The sequence below is a fragment of the Scyliorhinus canicula genome, chromosome 12, assembly GCF_902713615.1.
Source record: "Scyliorhinus canicula chromosome 12, sScyCan1.1, whole genome shotgun sequence".
NCBI lineage: Eukaryota > Metazoa > Chordata > Chondrichthyes > Carcharhiniformes > Scyliorhinidae > Scyliorhinus > Scyliorhinus canicula.
Genome location: NC_052157.1, coordinates 8,231,084 through 8,249,114, shown reverse-complemented (window position 1 = coordinate 8,249,114; position 18,031 = coordinate 8,231,084).

The window sequence follows — 18,031 nt, the reverse complement described above, 5'->3', positions numbered from 1 at the left end:
CCTCATCTCAGCCATCGCAGAAAACTGAGGTCCCAGCATTGACCCTGGTGGCCCTCCACTGTTTACGCTCTGCCATCCTGAAAAATGATCCATGTGTTGCTGGTCCCTGTTTGCTGTCCCTCAAGCAATCCTCAATCCATGCTCATATATCACCACCAACCCATAACCTTGTGCGGCAACCTTTGCTGGGGCATCATATTGAATGCCTCCTGAAAATCCTAATTCACTATCCTGTAGTTATACCTTCACAACTTCATAGAACATAGAACATAGAACAGTACAGCACAGAACAGGCCCTTCGGCCCTCGATGTTGTGCCGAGCAATGATCACCCTACTCAAACCCACGTATCCACCCTATACTGTACCCGTAACCCAACAACTCCCCCCCTTAACCTTACTGTTAGGACACTACGGGCAATTTATCATGGCCAATCCACCTAACCCGCACATCTTTGGACTGTGGGAGGAAACCCACGCACACACGGGGAGGACGTGCAGACTCCACACAGACAGTGACCCAGCCAGGAATCGAACCTGGGACCTTGGAGCTGTGAAGCATTGATGCTAACCACCATGCTACCGTGCTGCCCTTTTCATTTTCATTTTTCCCCTATTAACTTTACCTATTCATTTGGTGATTTTTCTAAGTGTCCTCCACTGTGTCCCTGATAATTTTAACAAATGATGCACATTTCCTCTCTGCATCAACTCCTGATGTTGAATTTAACTATCTGTTAACTGAATCGCTTGCTCTACGTTTTGCTTGTTCCTTCAGCATTGCCCAAACAATCAGGCTGTGAGACCGAGTTTATCAGTCACCCTACTCTAAAACCCTTAGTGATTAACAGTCTGGCTTCTTATTGCAGTTTCAGACTTCCAGGAAATGAATAATTAAAATTGATGTTTAGAATCTGGTTCTGTTTGTTTTTTTGCTTGGGAGCAGTGTTTGCACTCATTACTCCCGCCAAGTGCAAGGTGTTAATGATTTGTTGCATTGTGAATATTTCAGATCTTTCAAATGAATCACACTACCATGCGTGTTTTCTTAACTTTTAAGTCGTATGCATTTTCCCCCTAACATGGCTGGTAAACGGGTGCCTGCTTCAGTTGTGAATCACAAAACAGGGAAAAGAACGGTTTAGTAGCAACTCGCCAAAGCTCTTTCGGCTGCATATTCCAAACCAGCGTCGTCCACCGTCTGGAAGGACAAGGGCAGCAGGCGCACAGGGACTCCAGCAAAGCATGTTCCTCTCCAACTCATGCACCATCCTGATTTGGAAATGTATCACCGTTCCTTCACTGCCTCTGGATCAAATTCCCTGAAACTCCTTCCCGAACAGCACAGTGGGTGTGTCTGCACACACAGTTCACCACCACCTTCTCAAGGGGCGAGTAGGGATAGACAACAAAATCAAGCCTGCCCAGAAATGCCCACTTGCTGCGGTCAAAGTTAAATGAAAAACTATTAACAGTCTGACGGACCAAAGGTTCCGTTGGTGAAAGGATGCATTTGAGGGTGGAGTACTAAACCATATGAATGTAAGGTTCTGGGGTTAACTGGAGTAGAAATCCAGAAAACACGATTGCAAATCCCATCAAGGCAGTTGTTCAGTAGAGTTTAACCTGAGTCCGCTGGATGGAGCGCCAAATCATTGTCCCCCACCCCAATATCAACTTTGCAGCAAGAGTCACTGAACTATACATTTCATTTCATTTCATTTTTCATTTCACTCTGTATCTAACCCCGTCCTGTACCTGTCCTGGGAGTGTTTGATGGGGACTGTGTAGAGGGAGCTTTACTCTGTTTCTGTGACTGGTTTAGCACACCGGGCTAAATCGTTGGCTTTTAACGCAGACCAAGGCAGACCAGCAGCACGGTTCAATTCCCGTACCAGCCTCCCCGAACAGGCGCCGGAATGTGGCGACTAGGGGCTTTTCACAGTAACTTCATTGAAGCCTACTCGTGACATTAAGCGATTTTCATTTCATTCATTTTCATTTCTTACATAGCAAGCGCTAAAAAGAAAGAACTTGCATTTATGAAGCACTTCTCCCAACCTCACGTCCTCCCGAAGTGCTTTACAAATGTTGTCGCTGGCGTGATGTCGGAAGCAAAGGAGCCACTTTCCACACAGCAAGCCCGCAAGGTTATCTGTCTTTTATGTGTTAATTGAGGGATCAATATTTGTCAGGCCATTGGGGAGAACTCAACCTGCTCTCCTGTGATGTGGAGATGCCGGCGTTGGACTGGGGTGAGCACAGTAAGAAGTCTTACAACACCAGGTTAAAGTCCAAGACTTTGGACTTTATTGGACTTTAACCTGGTGTTGTAAGACTTCTTACTGCGCTCTCCTGTGCTGAGGGGTAACATCCGTCCGAGAGGGGGGAAGGGGCCCAATTTGCCACTTCATCTGAAAGGTAGCATCTCCGACAGTCCCTCAGTACTGCTCAGCAGTATCAGCCTGCAGTTGTCAGGTGTCTAGACGGTGGGATTGGACCGGATGGTATTTTGACCCAGAGGAGACAATGCTACCGACTGACCCCAATTGTAATGGCCCTGCCTTTGCCCTGGCTGAGAGCAGCAGAGGAACTTAATGACACTCTTGCACTGGGCATTGCAGAGAATGAGGCTGAGATGGCCCAATCCAAGTGTGGGTCCAAAGGTCATCAATAAGCTTGCTGTGGAGCAACTATCAACTTTTAAAAGACTGACAGTGGCAATTTGAATATATTTTTGCAAGAGGCTATCAAACGTTGTTGCCCGCCCACCTGAAAATCCATCACAGAAAAACCTCCTAAAATCTAATCCTCCTCAGTTTGTGTGTGTCAGGAAGCAATAAATAACAATAAACAGCGTTTTATGGCTGTCTTCAGCTTCTAACAGGTGAGTCAGAGACGTTCCAACGAAGCAGAAAAACAATAAAGATTACAACAAATGTGAAGGAAAGCGAGGCCGTGTAACGCATGGGACACAGGTGCAAATTCACAACCTGCTAGTCAGAGAATGTGGTTCGCATTTGGCATCAACCATTGCTTGCTGGGTAGTTTGCTTGTCTCCCATCTCTGGGGGTTGTGGATTTAAGCCACTCTGGGGGTCTGAGCACAAAACGTAGGCCAGAACTCCAGTGTAGTAGTGAGGGAGTCTGGAGGTCAGTGGTACCAACATACCGAGACCTTCCATACCCTCTCAGGTTGACGTTAAAGATCCCATGATAACTCCAGTGGGGCAGCACGGTAGCATTGTGGATAGCACAACCGCTTCACAGCTCCAGGTTCCCAGGTTCGATTCCGGCTTGGGTCACTGTCTGTGCGGAGTCTGCTCATCCTCCCCATGTGTCTGCGTGGGTTTCCTCCGTGTGCTCCGGTTTCCTCCCACAGTCCAAAGATGTGCAGGTTAGGTGGATTGGCCATGATAAATTGCCCTTAGTGTTGGGTGGGGTTACTGGGTTATGGGAATAGGGTGGAGGTGTTAACCATGGGTAGGGTGCTCTTTCCAGGAGCTGGTGCAGACTCGATGGGCCGAATGGCCTCCTTCTGCACTGTAAATTCTATATAAAACCAATAGTTTTCCCTCAATCCAACGTCACTAGGAATAGATTATCTAGTCATTGGTGCTGTGGGAACATACTATTTGCCCCTCGACCACTGCATTTCTTTAATTACAGCATCTCGTCTTTGAAATAGTGCCATGAGATCTTTGACACCCACCTGAGAGGGCAAAAAGGACATCAGTTTGACATCTTATCGAAAAGAATTGGTTGCACAGCTTTCCCACAGTCCTGCTCTAGAAATACAAGCCTAAATTTTGGGCCGAGTTCTCCGGAGTGTGATTTGAACCTACAACAGTGATGGGCAATCGAGGCCAGTGAGTGGGCCACATGAGTGGCCCTCCTTTACCTCAAAGGGTCGCAGGATTGAAATCAGGCTCGCACGCTAACCATGACCCCATGAATAAGATTAAATGCATTTAATACACGCCAGATATTTCATAACAAAATGAAAGAAAATGCTGAATCATTTATATATTATTATATATTAAGGGGCTGGTTTAGCTCACCAGGCTAAATCGCTGGCTTTTAAAGCAGGCCAGCAGCACGGTTCGATTCCCGTACCAGCCTCCCCGGACAGGCGCCGGAATGTGGCGACTAGGGGCTTTTCACAGTAACTTCATTGAAGCCTACTCGTGACAATAAGCGATTTTCATTTTCATTTCATTTTCATATTAATAGAAGTATCATATTCAAGTGGCAAAAACAAAGTAAATATTTGCACTTTGGACACAGAGCGCGGCTCTCACGATCAATGTTGTGAGCAATCAGCAGGCACCTCACCCCACTCGCCCTCGCTTTATGTGCGAATCGCTTCAGTCAAACCGGTAGGAAAAAAAACTACTCGGACCGAATGTGGTGGCCCCGCCCGTAAGCAGCAGTCAACAAAATCTCTCATGGGCCGCACTCAGAACCCAGATGGGCCACCTATAGCCCCCAGGCACGGGCTGCCCACCTTTGACCGACAACCTTTGAACTCAGAGACAAGAGGACTACATTGAAACTTCAGTGTCGACATGATTCTCAGGTGCTAATACCCAGATTAAATAACAGAGAAAGGGCTGTGTGAAAATATCTTAACAATGGGCCCTCTAGACTCACTTCTGGGCTACAGCGATAGGCTGCATAAACACGCTTGCTTATTATGCACACCTGCTTATTAATACATGTTACAAATTATAGTCTGTTTGCAAAACTTGTGAAGATTTAAAAATTTATTGCAGCTAATTTTCCTGAGCTTTGAGCACTTTTGAGAGCACCAACAGGCAAATTATTTTGCACACAGCGGGGGCCTCGCATAGATCCATCCCAGTGATGACGGCAAATTTGACCCATATAGCTCAACCTTCCAGAAACTTCCAGCTCCCGTCCTTCCACCCTCACCACCACGCTTAATGGCCCTATGCGTGATTCCCGAATTCCTGCCTTCGCCAGAGAACATTCTGTGCATGTATCGCGCGTTGTGTGGAGAAATGTGTCCCTTTACCTCCACTTATGGTTTAAGTTAAGAGAGTGTTGAGGATTAACCTTTGCTCCTCTGCATGGTCCCCTCGGTATCTCAGTAACAGCGATATCTAAACACCGATCTGGAAGAGACTTCTCCGGCTCCCTTTAAGTTTCAGCCTTGCTCACTTTGAAAGTGAAGGAGACACCAATTTATGGGCTATCGGTGATGTGGTGAAGCAGTCACATAGACTTCAAAGGGTTCATGAGGAGGAGTCAAGTAAGTAACATGGATAATCAGGAATGCTCCCCTTCCGAGGGGGCTAGGTCGGCGCCGGAGTGGTCCACGCAGCTCCAGCCGGTGCGGAACGGGCGGCGCGAGTTTGCGCATGCGCGTTGCAGCCAGCGTGATTCCGTACATGCGCAGGGGTCCCCGTCTCTGTGCCGGCCCCCTGGCAATATGGTGGAGCCCTACATGGGCCCGGCGCGGAGGAACATAGGCCCCCATGGAACCAGCCCGCCTGCCGATCGGTCGGCCCCGATTGCTGGCCAGGCCACCTTGGAGGCCCCCCACGGAGTCGGATCCCCCCCCCCCCACCCCCCCTCCAGGACGGCCCCCGCAGACACACCTTCCAGGTCCCGCTGTGTGGGACCTGAGTAACCCACGCCGGCGGGACTTGGCTGAACTCGGCGGCCACACGGTCCGTCGGGGCCCGGAGAATCGCCGGGGGGGGGGGGGGGTGCTTTCAATGGCGCCAGATCGACGTGGCGGGAATCCCGCGGGCGCCCGAGAATAGACGCCGGAGAATCGGTAAGGCAGTGTCAGAGCGCGATTCTCGCTTCCCCCTCGGAGATTCTCTGACCCGGCGTGGGGAGCCATAGAAACATAGAAAATAGGAGCTGGAGGAGGCCATTCGGCCCTTCGAGCCTGCTCTGCCATTCAACAGGATCATGGCTGATCCTCTATTTCGATCTCATTCTCCTGCGCTATCCCCATGCCCCTGGACAACTTTAGAGTCTCGGAATCTCCTTCTCAAATACATTCCGTGACGTTGGGCAGGATTCTCCTCGAACTGGCAGGGGCGCGCAGTACCAGCGCTGAGGAGTGGCGTGAACCACTCCGGCATCGGGCCGCCCAACGCACCTTCAGGGGCTAGGCCGGCGCCGGAGTGTTTGATGCCACGCCAGCCGGCGAGGCTGGGCTTGGCGCCACACCAACCGGCGGCGAAGGACCTCCGCCGGCCGGCACGAGTTGGCGCATGCGCGGGAGCGCTAGCGTGTGCTGATGTCATCCCAGCACATGCGCTGGGGGGGGGGGGGTTCTTCTCCACACCGGCTATGGCGGAGGGTGACAGCGGCCAGCGCGGAGGGTCAGAGTGCCCCCACGGCACAGGCCCTCCCGCGGATCGGTGGGCCCCAATCGCGGGCCAGGCCACCGTAGGGGCCCCCCCTCCCGGTGTGAGATCCCCCGCGCGCCCCCCCCCCCCCCCCCGAGGACTCTGCAGGCCGCCCGTGGAGCCAGGTCCCGCCGGTAAGGACCTGTTGTGATTTACGCCGGCGGGACCCGCCAAAAACGGGCGGCCACTCGGCCCATCGCAGGCCGGAGAATCGCCGGGGGGGGGGGGGGGGGGCTGCTGTCAGCAGCCGCCAACCGGCGCGGCGCGATTCATGCCCCCGCCAAAACCCCGGCGCTGGAGAATTCGGCAGCCGGCGGGGGTGGGTTCATGCCCCCCCCCCCCCCCCCCCCCGACCCAGCGGGTGGTCGGAGTATCCCGCCCATGGTCTCCACAGCTTTTCTGTGGTTCCACCAATTCACCACCCTCAGCGTGAAGAAGCCTCTCAGCATCTCAGTCCGAAATGGCTGACCCTGAGACCGTGACCCCTTGATCTAGACCCCCCCCCCCACAGCCAGAGGAAACAACGCCCTGCATTCAGGCTGCCCATCGGGAATGCTCGTGTCCTTTCCTGAGATAGAAGAGGCCATGGTTTCTGGAAGTCTATGCCAGAGAAGCCAGCTTTACTCCCTGTTTTACTCAGAGGGAACTCCAGAACATAGGAAAGGTGAGAGTTAGTCAATCCAGTCACAAGGACGTAAAACGAAACCATTTGGTTAGGCCCCAGCGGATGTAATGTGGCCATACCTGGGGACAATGAGAATGCCAGAAAGCTGTGACCGATTGCTGAGGAAGTTCACGAGAATAGTGCCAGACACTATTATGTGGTTAGACTGCAGGGGACGTGCTTTTCTGAATTGCAGCGGCAGCTAAGGGGAGATTTAATAGAGGTGTTTAAAATTACGCGGCAGATTTATAGAGAAAAAGTTTCCACGAGGGGCGTCTCCCAGTTGAGATGAGGAGAATTTATTTTCCCTCGGAGGGTTGTTCCCCAGAGCCGACTGGGTGGTGGCTGGGTCATCGAATTTATTCAAGGCTGATTGTTAGGTGGATTGTTGCCAGGCAGTGGAGTCGAGGGCTATCAGGGTCAGGCTGGGAAGTGGAGCCAGGGCCCCAATGGGACCTGCTCTGAATCCTTGTGTGTTCATACAGGAGTTTTGACAACCAGAGTTTACGCAGCATTCTGTTCAGTTGGGAACAGTAACTTCCAAAAGAGAACTGGGAAAATAATGACCAAAACAGAAATGTCAGGACTCTGGGGGATGGAAAAACAGAAGTGGAACTGATGGACAATACTTTCAAAGGGCCATGGCAGGTTTGATGGGCTGAATGGCCTCCTTCTGTGCTGTAAGAGTCTGTGGCTGATTGAGCAAAGGGCGATGGAAACAGTAACTTTCAAAAGAGAACTGGGAAAATAATGACCAAAACAGAAATGTCAGGACTCTGGGGATGGAAAAACAGAAGTGGAACTAACTAGACAATGCTTTCAAAGGGCCAGGGCAGGTTTGATGGGCTGAATGGCTTCCTTCTGTGCTGTAAGAGTCTGTGGCTGATTGTTCCGCCATGGTGTCTTTCTGCCACCTGCTGATACACAGCTTCAGGTGATTCTGACCTAGACAGCATTGACATGGTAGAGAACAGCAATATTAAAATATTTCATGAACAATGAGATCCAATTACATTTTGGCAACACACCACAGTGATTTATCTCTGCTCCCCTGCTAACTCTTGCCCCAATTAAATGTGCCACACATGATGGTGTCCACAACCAGTCAAAACATTCAAGTGCCCGACCCAGGGGTCCTGGGTCAAAGAGTGGAAGAAACAAACGGCGTACTTTGACTGGCAGAGAGCGACGAGAGGAGATGCCACTCACCTGGCACAGTAACGTTCTTCTCTGCTGGTTCCCTCGCCTCAGTGAGCATAAAATTTCCACAGGAACGAATAAAAAGCAAAGGAGAGGGAGAAGGTGGGAGAAATTGACAAAGAGAAACATGATTGAACGAGGAGTTGGGAAGGGAGTGAACCAAACAGATTGAACCACCAGTCACATATCCCTGTGAGGGAAAAAGAAAGAGGCTTTCTGTAACCTTTCCCCCATATCTCAGAGATAATTGAGTGAAATAATAGACAGGCTGAGGCAAGATTTGCCCAATTAATCGGGAGGTTTCTCTGCTGATAGCATTGTGCGATGACACTCTAGCCATTTTACTGAACATTAATCCAACAATTGCTGGCGACTCTCCAGCACTCTCTGTGCACCACTGTGGTTCTGACTCAGAGGATTGGCGGCTTCACGTCCCACTAGGTGTGAAGCACGTAACCTGGGCTGGGTGAAGTGCCGTCCCCAAAATTAGAAGTTCAGATTCGGTCCTCTCCACTGGCTTGGGTAGACCTTCGAAACAGAGCCAGCAATGGTCACCTTCCCTCGAGCGATACCATTGACACAGGTCAACTGCTCGTTCCTGATTGGTCGTGATCTTATTGACTGCTGATGAGAATCGTAATACTTCACTGCCTGAAGGTCCTTCTTGGGAAAAAGTGGAGGCAATAAAAGTGCAAGGCTACCCGTGATGCCACGCGGAATAGGCAAATCAATCATTTGTTTTGTTATCTGATATCAGGCCCTGAAAGTTATGAGGTGAAGAATAAAGTCAATTCTATCCACTCCTTCTCCTGAAAGACATTGGCCTCGGAACCTGCTCCAGAGTTGATTATTATCAGGCAAACTCTTGCTCACAGTTTTGATTTTCATTCGGGGGGGAGGGCTGGTTTGGAAGTCAGACTCACCAACCCTGGAATGAGTGCGGCGGCTGCCGGATACGGAGATGGGCTGGGTGGAGGACTGCCCTTGTGCCCCGACACTGTGTTTAAGTTCAATTTAGAAAACATTATAACAAAAAACAGCTCTCCAACCCCCTTCACACTCCCCGTGTTCCATCCATGCCAAACCTATGCCGCATCATGCCCCCTACCCATTCCGCATGGCCCCTCATACCCCCTACCCCAACCTATGCCCCTTAACTACCACCCCATGATCCTTTACCCCTCACACCCCACACATTTCCATGGCTCTTCATAGCCTCTATGTCAACTCACTGCCACCCATGCCCCCCACCCACACACTTGGCCTTTTATCTCCTCCGTGCTAACTAACATAATATCTTTTCGTAGCTTTTTGATAGCATTGACTGTTCCTCAACAGCTTTACAGTCCTTTGACAGTTTCTTTACAACTTTGAAAGCTTGACAGTTATATGACGGCTTAACAGTTCTTTGACAGCTTGACAGTTCTTTGCTAGCTTGACAGTTCCTTGAGAACTTGATTGTTCTTTGACTGCTCCTTGACATTTTGACAGTTTGCTCGTTCTTTGACAGTTCCTTTGTAGCTTTGACAATCCAATGGGTTTATGCACTTTTTACCCACTATCATGCTTACTTTTAATAATACCTAATGGTTCCTCGGTCAAGATGCCGATGAACTGTTAAACATCTCAATCTGTCGAGCTTTCAACGTTATGAAGAAACTGTCAAAGAATTCCCCCAAAGGATGCCTTACATCTCCCAAAGGTTTCCCAGGACCATAACCAAAGGGTTACCTTACTTTCCCAAAGGAATACACTGGTTATCCAAACAAATCCATAGGGTACAGACCGTCTCTTACCTGGTCTAACCTGAGCAATCCAGGTTTCACGCACCTGGCCTACCAAAGTCTCACCTCAGTGGAGGCAGCTGGTGAACTAAATACTCGGCTCCTCCATAGACTGAGCACGTGTGACTGGCAGCCCGAATCCTCCCCGCCCCTGCGAAGTCGGAAATGCCATGTTCCGCGGCAGGATTTAGGATTAGCGGCCATTTCCAGGATTTCCGCCACCACGGTTTCTGTAATGGCCAAAACCAAGCTATTGATTCTTCTCGGTGTGAAGTTCCACAGGCTCCAGCAGCCAAGCCTGTTCTTTACGTATTAGTCGAAAGGAGAAATAGCAGCAAGCTATCCCACCGGTCAGCACGGTAGCACAGTGGTTAGCACTGTGGCTTCACAGCTGCAGGCACCCGGGTTCAGATTCCCGGCTTGGGCCACTGTCTGTGCGGAGTCTGCACATTCTCCCCGTGTCTGCGCGGGTTTCCTCCGGGTGCTCCGGTTTCCTCCCACAGTCCAAAGATATGCGGGTTAGGTGGATTGGTTATGATAAATTGCCCCTTCGTGTCCAAAATGGTTGAGTGGGGTTACTGGGTTACGGGGATAGGGTGGAGGTGTGGGCTTGGCTAGGCTGCTCTTTCTAAGGGCCGGTGCAGACTCGATGGGCCGAATAGCCTCCTTCAGCACTGTAAATTCTATGATTCTATGATTGTACTGCAGCATGCTCCGCACCATATGTATAATCGAAGGCATTAAGTCACCCTCTCATTGGTATATTGCGCTGGGCCCTTTTATTCCTCTGGCAAAGGTTCTTTGCTGTTGTGAAAAATTGAAGTTTTTGTCCCTTGCCGACCTGTCATTATCCTGGATTGGAGCAGGGAAGGGAGCGGGGGCGGGGGGCAACGCTGAGCCTCCTCTTGGTCCATGATTGTTTATACTTTAAATGAGTAAATGTTTAGACTCACGTCAGCTGGGAGAAAATCTCTAAGAAAACGAGGAAGGAAGCTTCTGGGTAAAAGGAAAACACAGGAAGAGGAAGGGAATCCATTCTGAAGCTGCATTAGGGCCGCTGTGCTTCTGATTACAGTCAAGATTCTTGCACTTTGGCGCCACAGCGCTTGGCTCTGGGCAGCTGATACGATGGTAGACGTTGAGACACCAAGATTCGGAACAAAGATTCTGGGTTTTAATCTCCAAAATTATACTGAGAGCTGAGTAAATATGGACTGCAAACAAACCAGTGACTCTATAATAATCACATTAGTGGCAACTTGAAGCCACCTCCCGCAGCCCATGTGAAATTTATGTCTCAGCTCCGTGTGCTTAATGCCAAATAACCTGGGTTTGATGCTGGCCCTGCACTGTTCCTTCAGTCGGTGAGTCAAGAAGCATCTTCCGACAAGGTCCACGTCCCACGTATTTGGAAAAGAGAAAGTCACTCATGGTCCGTGGCCCTGGTGGTGATCGGAATGGGTGTGGGCAGATTGTACCGGGGTCGCTCTACCCCTACATGGGGTAAGGTAGAACTGTGGCTTCAAGCTGCCGCATCATTATGCCCACAGCGAGAGGCACAGCCTTCAGGGGCTGGTTTAGCTCACTGGGCTAAATCGCTGGCTTTTAAAGCAGACCAAGCAGGTCGGCAGCACGGTTCGATTCCCGTACCAGCCTCCCCGGACAGGCGCCGGAATGTGGCGACTAGGGGCTTTTCACAGTAACTTAATTGAAGCCTACTCGTGACAATAAGTGATTTTCATTTCAGGAGAGGAAGAGGGAAGAATGAAGAAAATGCCCAATCGGCATTCTTTGCCCTTCTTCTCCCAAAACCTTTGACCTTCTTTCTGTGGCGTGGTGGGTCACACAGGCAGGACATGCCCTGTAAAATGAGTGTTGTCAGTCTTCCCAAACACACGGGGCGCACTGCGGTGCAAAATGTTTCTGCCCTCCCTCATTATGCAAACAATATTCTAACATAACGTCTTATGGTGTTAGAAAGTGGAGTTGAGCATTGCCATGTCAGATCATAGAAATCACAGAATTTACAGTGCGGAAGGAGGCCATTCGGCCCATTGAGTCTGCACCGGCCCCTGGAGAGAGCACCCTATTCAAGCCCATGCCTCCACCCTACCCCCGTAACCGAATAACCCCCCCCCCTAACCTTTTGGACACTGTGGGGCAATTTAGCACGGCCAATCCACCTAACCTGCACATCTTTGTGACTGTGGGAGGAAACCGGAGCACCCGGAGGAAACCCACACAGGGAGAAAATGCAAACTCCACACAGAGTCACACGAGGCCGGAATTGAACCCGGGACCCTAGAGCTGTGAGGCAGCAGCGCTAAACACTGTGCCTCACTGAATGGTGGAGGAGGCTCGATGGGCTGAATGGCCTAGCTCTGCCCCTATGTCTTACGGTCTCACCAGCTTGATGTGTGAATGATATTAAATTGTTCATAAAACAACAAAGGCACCGCACTCCCTAAAAATGAAACAGGTTCATCAACAGGAAAAGTTATTTCCAGAGAATTGAATTTTAGAAGTGGATCTCGAATTAAAGATGTGGCGATGCCGGCGATAGACTGAGGTAGGCACAGTAAGAAGTCTTAGATCACCAGGTTAAAGTCAAACAAACTGGTTAGAGTTTAACCTGGTGTTGTAAGACTTCTTACTAGAATTAAAGAAAAACGTTTTAATGCAGCCTGTCCATGTTATGTTATGTTATGTCCGAACCCATCACATGGCCAAATAGTCCTAATCTCATTTACCCGCCCTTCTGTCAGGGCGCTAGGGATGGTTGAGACTTCCTGGATTGTGGTCAGTAGGCTGGCACTTTTATAAATTTGAAATATAAAGCTAATCTCAGCATTTATAGTGCGGAAGGAGGCCATTCGGCCCATTGAGTCTGCACCGGCCCCTGGAGAGAGCACCCTATTCAAGCCCATGCCTCCACCCTACCCCCGTAACCGAATAACCCCCCCCCCTAACCTTTTGGACACTGTGGGGCAATTTAGCACGGCCAATCCACCTAACCTGCACATCTTTGTGGGGGGGGGGGTTATTCGGTTACGGGGGTAGGGGGGGTTATTCGGTTACGGGGGTAGGGTGGAGGCATGGGCTTGAATAGGGTGCTCTCTCCAGGGGCCGGTGCAGACTCAATGGGCCGAATGGCCTCCTTCCGCACTGTAAATTCTGTGATTTCTATGATCTGACATGGCAATGCTCAACTCCACTTTCTAACACCATAAGACGTTATGTTAGAATATTGTTTGCATAATGAGGGACGACTTACCAGGGGTAAGCCATGGGGTACGGGCCTCTGGCACGGAGTCTGTCCCTGTTGCTCAGAAGGGAAGGGGGGAAAGGAGTAGAACATTAGTAATTGGGGACTCAATAGTCAGGGGCACAGATAGGAGATTTTGTGGGAGCGAGAGAGACTCACGTTTGGTATGTTGCCTCCCAGGTGCAAGGGTACGTGATGTCTCGGATCGTGTTTTCCGGGTCCTTAAGGGGGAGGGGGAGCAGCCCCAAGTCGTAGTCCACATTGGCACTAACGACATAGGTAGGAAAGGGGACAAGGATGTCAGGCAGGCCTTTAGGGAGCTAGGATGGAAGCTCAGAGCGAGAACAAACAGAGTTGTTATCTCTGGGTTGTTGCCCGTGCCACGTGATAGTGAGATGAGGAATAGGGAGAGAGAGCAATTAAACACGTGGCTACAGGGATGGTGCAGGCGGGAGGGATTCAGATTTCTGGATAACTGGGGCTCTTTCTGGGGAAGGTGGGACCTCTATAGACAGGATGGTCTACATCTGAACCTGAGGGGCACCAATATCCTGGGGGGGAGATTTGTAGTGCTCTTTGGGGGGGTTTAAACTAATTCAGCAGGGGCATGGGAACCTGGATTGTAGTTTTGGGGTACGGGAGATTGAGAGTATAGAGGTCAGGAGCACAGATTTGACTTCGCAGGAGGGTGCCAGTGTTCAGGTAGGTGGTTTGAAGTGTGTCTACTTCAATGCCAGGAGTATACGAAATAAGGTAGGGGAACTGGCAGCATGGGTTGGTACCTGGGACTTCGATGTTGTGGCCATTTCAGAGACATGGATAGAGCAGGGACAGGAATGGTTGTTGCAGGTTCCGGGGTTTAGGTGCTTTAGTAAGGTCAGAGAAGGGGGCAAAAGAGGGGGAGGTGTGGCGCTGCTAGTCAAGGACAGTATTACGGTGGCGGAAAGGATGCTAGATGGGGACTCTTCTTCCGAGGTAGTATGGGCTGAGGTTAGAAATAGGAAAGGAGAGGTCACCCTGTTGGGAGTTTTCTATAGGCCACCTAATAGTTCTAGGGATGTAGAGGAAAGGATGGCGAAGATGATTCTGGAAAAGAGCGAAAGTAACAGGGTAGTTGTTATGGGAGACTTTAACTTTCCAAATATTGACTGGAAAAGATATAGTTCGAGTACATTAGATGGGTCATTCTTTGTACAATGTGTGCAGGAGGGTTTCCTGACACAATATGTTGACAGGCCAACAAGAGGCGAGGCCACATTGGATTTGGTTTTGGGTAATGAACCAGGCCAGGTGTTAGATCTGGAGGTAGGTGAGCACTTTGGAAACAGTGACCACAATTCGGTGACCTTTACGTTAGTGATGGAAAGGGATAAGTATACCCCGCAGGGCAAGAGTTATAGCTGGGGGAAGGGCAATTATGATGCCATTAGACATGACTTAGGATGTGTTGGTTGGAGAAGTAGGCTGCAAGGGTTGGGCACACTGGATATGTGGAGCTTGTTCAAGGAACAGCTATTGCATGTTCTTGATAAGTACGTACCAGTCAGGCAGGGAGGAAGGGGTCGAGCGAGGGAACCGTGGTTTACCAAAGAAGTGGAATCTCTTGTTAAGAGGAAGAAGGAGGCCTATGTGAAGATGAGGCGTGAAGTTTCAGTTGGGGCGCTTGATAGTTACAAGGAAGCGAGGAAGGATCTAAAGAGAGAGCTGAGACGAGCAAGGAGGGGACATGAGAAGTCTTTGGCAGGTAGGATCAAGGAAAACCCAAAAGCTTTCTATAGGTATGTCAGGAATAAAAGAATGACTAGGGTAAGAGTAGGGCCAGTCAAGGACAGTGGTGGGAAGTTGTGTGTGGAGGCTGAGGAGATAAGCGAGATACTAAATGAATACTTTTCGTCAGTATTCACTCAGGAAAAAGATAATATTGTGGAGGAGAATGCTGAGACCCAGGCTATTAGAATAGATGGCATTGAGGTGCGTAGGGAAGAAGTGTTGGCAATTCTGGACAAGGTGAAAATAGATAAGTCCCCGGGGCCGGATGGGATTTATCCTAGGATTCTCTGGGAAGCCAGGGAAGAGATTGCTGAGCCTTTGGCTTTGATTTTTAGGTCATCGTTGGCTACAGGAATAGTGCCAGAGGACTGGAGGATAGCAAATGTGGTCCCTTTGTTCAAGAAGGGGAGTAGAGATAACCCCGGTAACTATAGGCCGGTGAGCCTAACGTCTGTGGTGGGTAAAGTCTTGGAGAGGATTATAAAAGATACGATTTATAATCACCTAGATAGGAATAATATGATTAGGGACAGTCAGCATGGTTTTGTGAAGGGTAGGTCATGCCTCACAAACCTTATCGAGTTCTTTGAGAAGGTGACTGAACAGGTTGACGAGGGTAGAGCAGTTGATGTGGTGTATATGGATTTCAGTAAAGCGTTTGATAAGGTTCCCCACGGTCGGCTATTGCAGAAAATACGGAGGCTGGGGATTGAGGGTGATTTAGAGATGTGGATCAGAAATTGGCTAGTTGAAAGAAGACAGAGAGTGGTAGTTGATGGGAAATGTTCAGAATGGAGTTCAGTTACGAGTGGCGTACCACAAGGATCTGTTCTGGGGCCGTTGCTGTTTGTCATTTTTATAAATGACCTAGAGGAGGGCGCGGAAGGATGGGTGAGTAAATTTGCTGATGACACTAAAGTCGGTGGAGTTGTAGACAGTGCGGAAGGATGTTGCAGGTTACAGAGGGACATAGATAAGCTGCAGAGCTGGGCTGAGAGGTGGCAAATGGAGTTTAATGTGGAGAAGTGTGAGGTGATTCACTTTGGAAAGAATAACAGAAATGTGGAATATTTGGCTAATGGTAAAATTCTTGGTAGTGTGGATGAGCAGAGGGATCTCGGTGTCCATGTACATAGATCCCTGAAAGTTGCCACCCAGGTTGATAGGGTTGTGAAGAAGGCCTATGGTGTGTTGGCCTTTATTGGTAGAGGGATTGAGTTCCGGAGCCATGAGGTCATGTTGCAGTTGTACAAAACTCTAGTACGGCCGCATTTGGAGTATTGCGTACAGTTCTGGTCGCCTCATTATAGGAAGGACGTGGAAGCTTTGGAACGGGTGCAGAGGAGATTTACCAGGATGCTGCCTGGTATGGAGGGAAAATTTTATGAGGAAAGGCTGATGGACTTGAGGTTGTTTTCGTTAGAGAGAAGAAGGTTAAGAGGTGACTTAATAGAGGCATACAAAATGATCAGAGGGTTAGATAGGGTGGACAGCGAGAGACTTCTCCCGCGGATGGAGGTGGCTAGCACGAGGGGACATAGCCTTAAATTGAGGGGTAATAGATATAGGACAGAGGTCAGAGGTGGGTTTTTTACGCAAAGAGTGGTGAGGCCGTGGAATGCCCTACCTGCAACAGTAGTGAACTCGCCAACATTGGGGGCATTTAAAAGTTTATTGGATAAGCATATGGATGATAAGGGCATAGTGTAGGTTAGATGGCCTTTAGATTTTTTCCATGTCGGTGCAACATCGAGGGCCGAAGGGCCTGTACTGCGCTGTATCGTTCTATGTTCTATGTTCTATGTTCTATTTGTAATTGTGAAACCACCACATTGAAATGAAATGAAATGAAAATCACTTATTGTCACAAGTAGGCTTCATTGAAGTTACTGTGAAAAGCCCCTAGTCGCCACATTCCGGCACCTGTTCGGGGAGGCTGGTACAGGAATTGAACGGTGCTGCTGGCCTGCCTTGGTCTGCTTTCAAAGCCAGCAATTTAGCCCAGTGCTAAACAGCCTCATTGTCAAAAATATCCCACCTGGCTCAATGTCCTTGATGGAAGGAAATCTGTTGTCCTGATTCAGTCTGGCCTCCATTGACTCTCAATCCACATGCTTGACTCACAACTGTTCGCTCAACTAGCCTAACAAGCAACTCAGCTACTACAGAAACATTAAATCAGAATGACACTGGACACAGCCTTCTTTGAGGCAATGTCCAAAGTGGTGGGGGTGAGGGTGGAGCCATGCCCGAAAGTGGCAGTCTTCGGGGTATCAGACCAGCCAGATCTATTCCTGGGGAGGAGGGCGGACGCCCTTGCCTTTGCCTCCCTGATCGCCCGCCGTAGAATCCTGTTCGACTGGCGGTCAGCAGCATCACCCAGAGCTGCAGACTGGCTGTCCGACCTCTCGGAATCTCTCCAAATGGAGAAAATCAAATTCGCCATCCGAGGGTCGGACGACGGCTTCCACAGAACGTGGGAGCCATTCACTCAATTGTTCCGGGACCTGTTTGTGGCCATCGAACAAGCAGAAGACTAGCCAGGTAGCCAAGAAAGGCGAACAACAGGAGAAGGGGAAGAGGGGAAGGGGACACAAGTGGGGGAGGGGGAGAAAGAGGGAGGAGACAGGGATCAATAGAGGGGAACCAGAGAGGTGGGGGGGGGGGGGGAGGCAAGGGAATGATAGCTGGAAGGAGGGAATGGGAAACAATAACAAACTTGGCAACTACAGCAGAGAACAAGGAAAATATGGGCGAAAGACGGGCCGAACGGCTGAAGCGGAGGTGAACGCGAGACGACAACGGCGGCAATAAATGTCCGGGAGAAGCAAGTGACAACACCGACACCAGATCCATTCGCGTATTGCCCTCTGGAATTGTTTCTCCGGCACTCGAATGTATATCTACCTCCCCAGTGCCCCCCCCCCCCACAAACAGATGCCTACTTATGTGTTAAAAA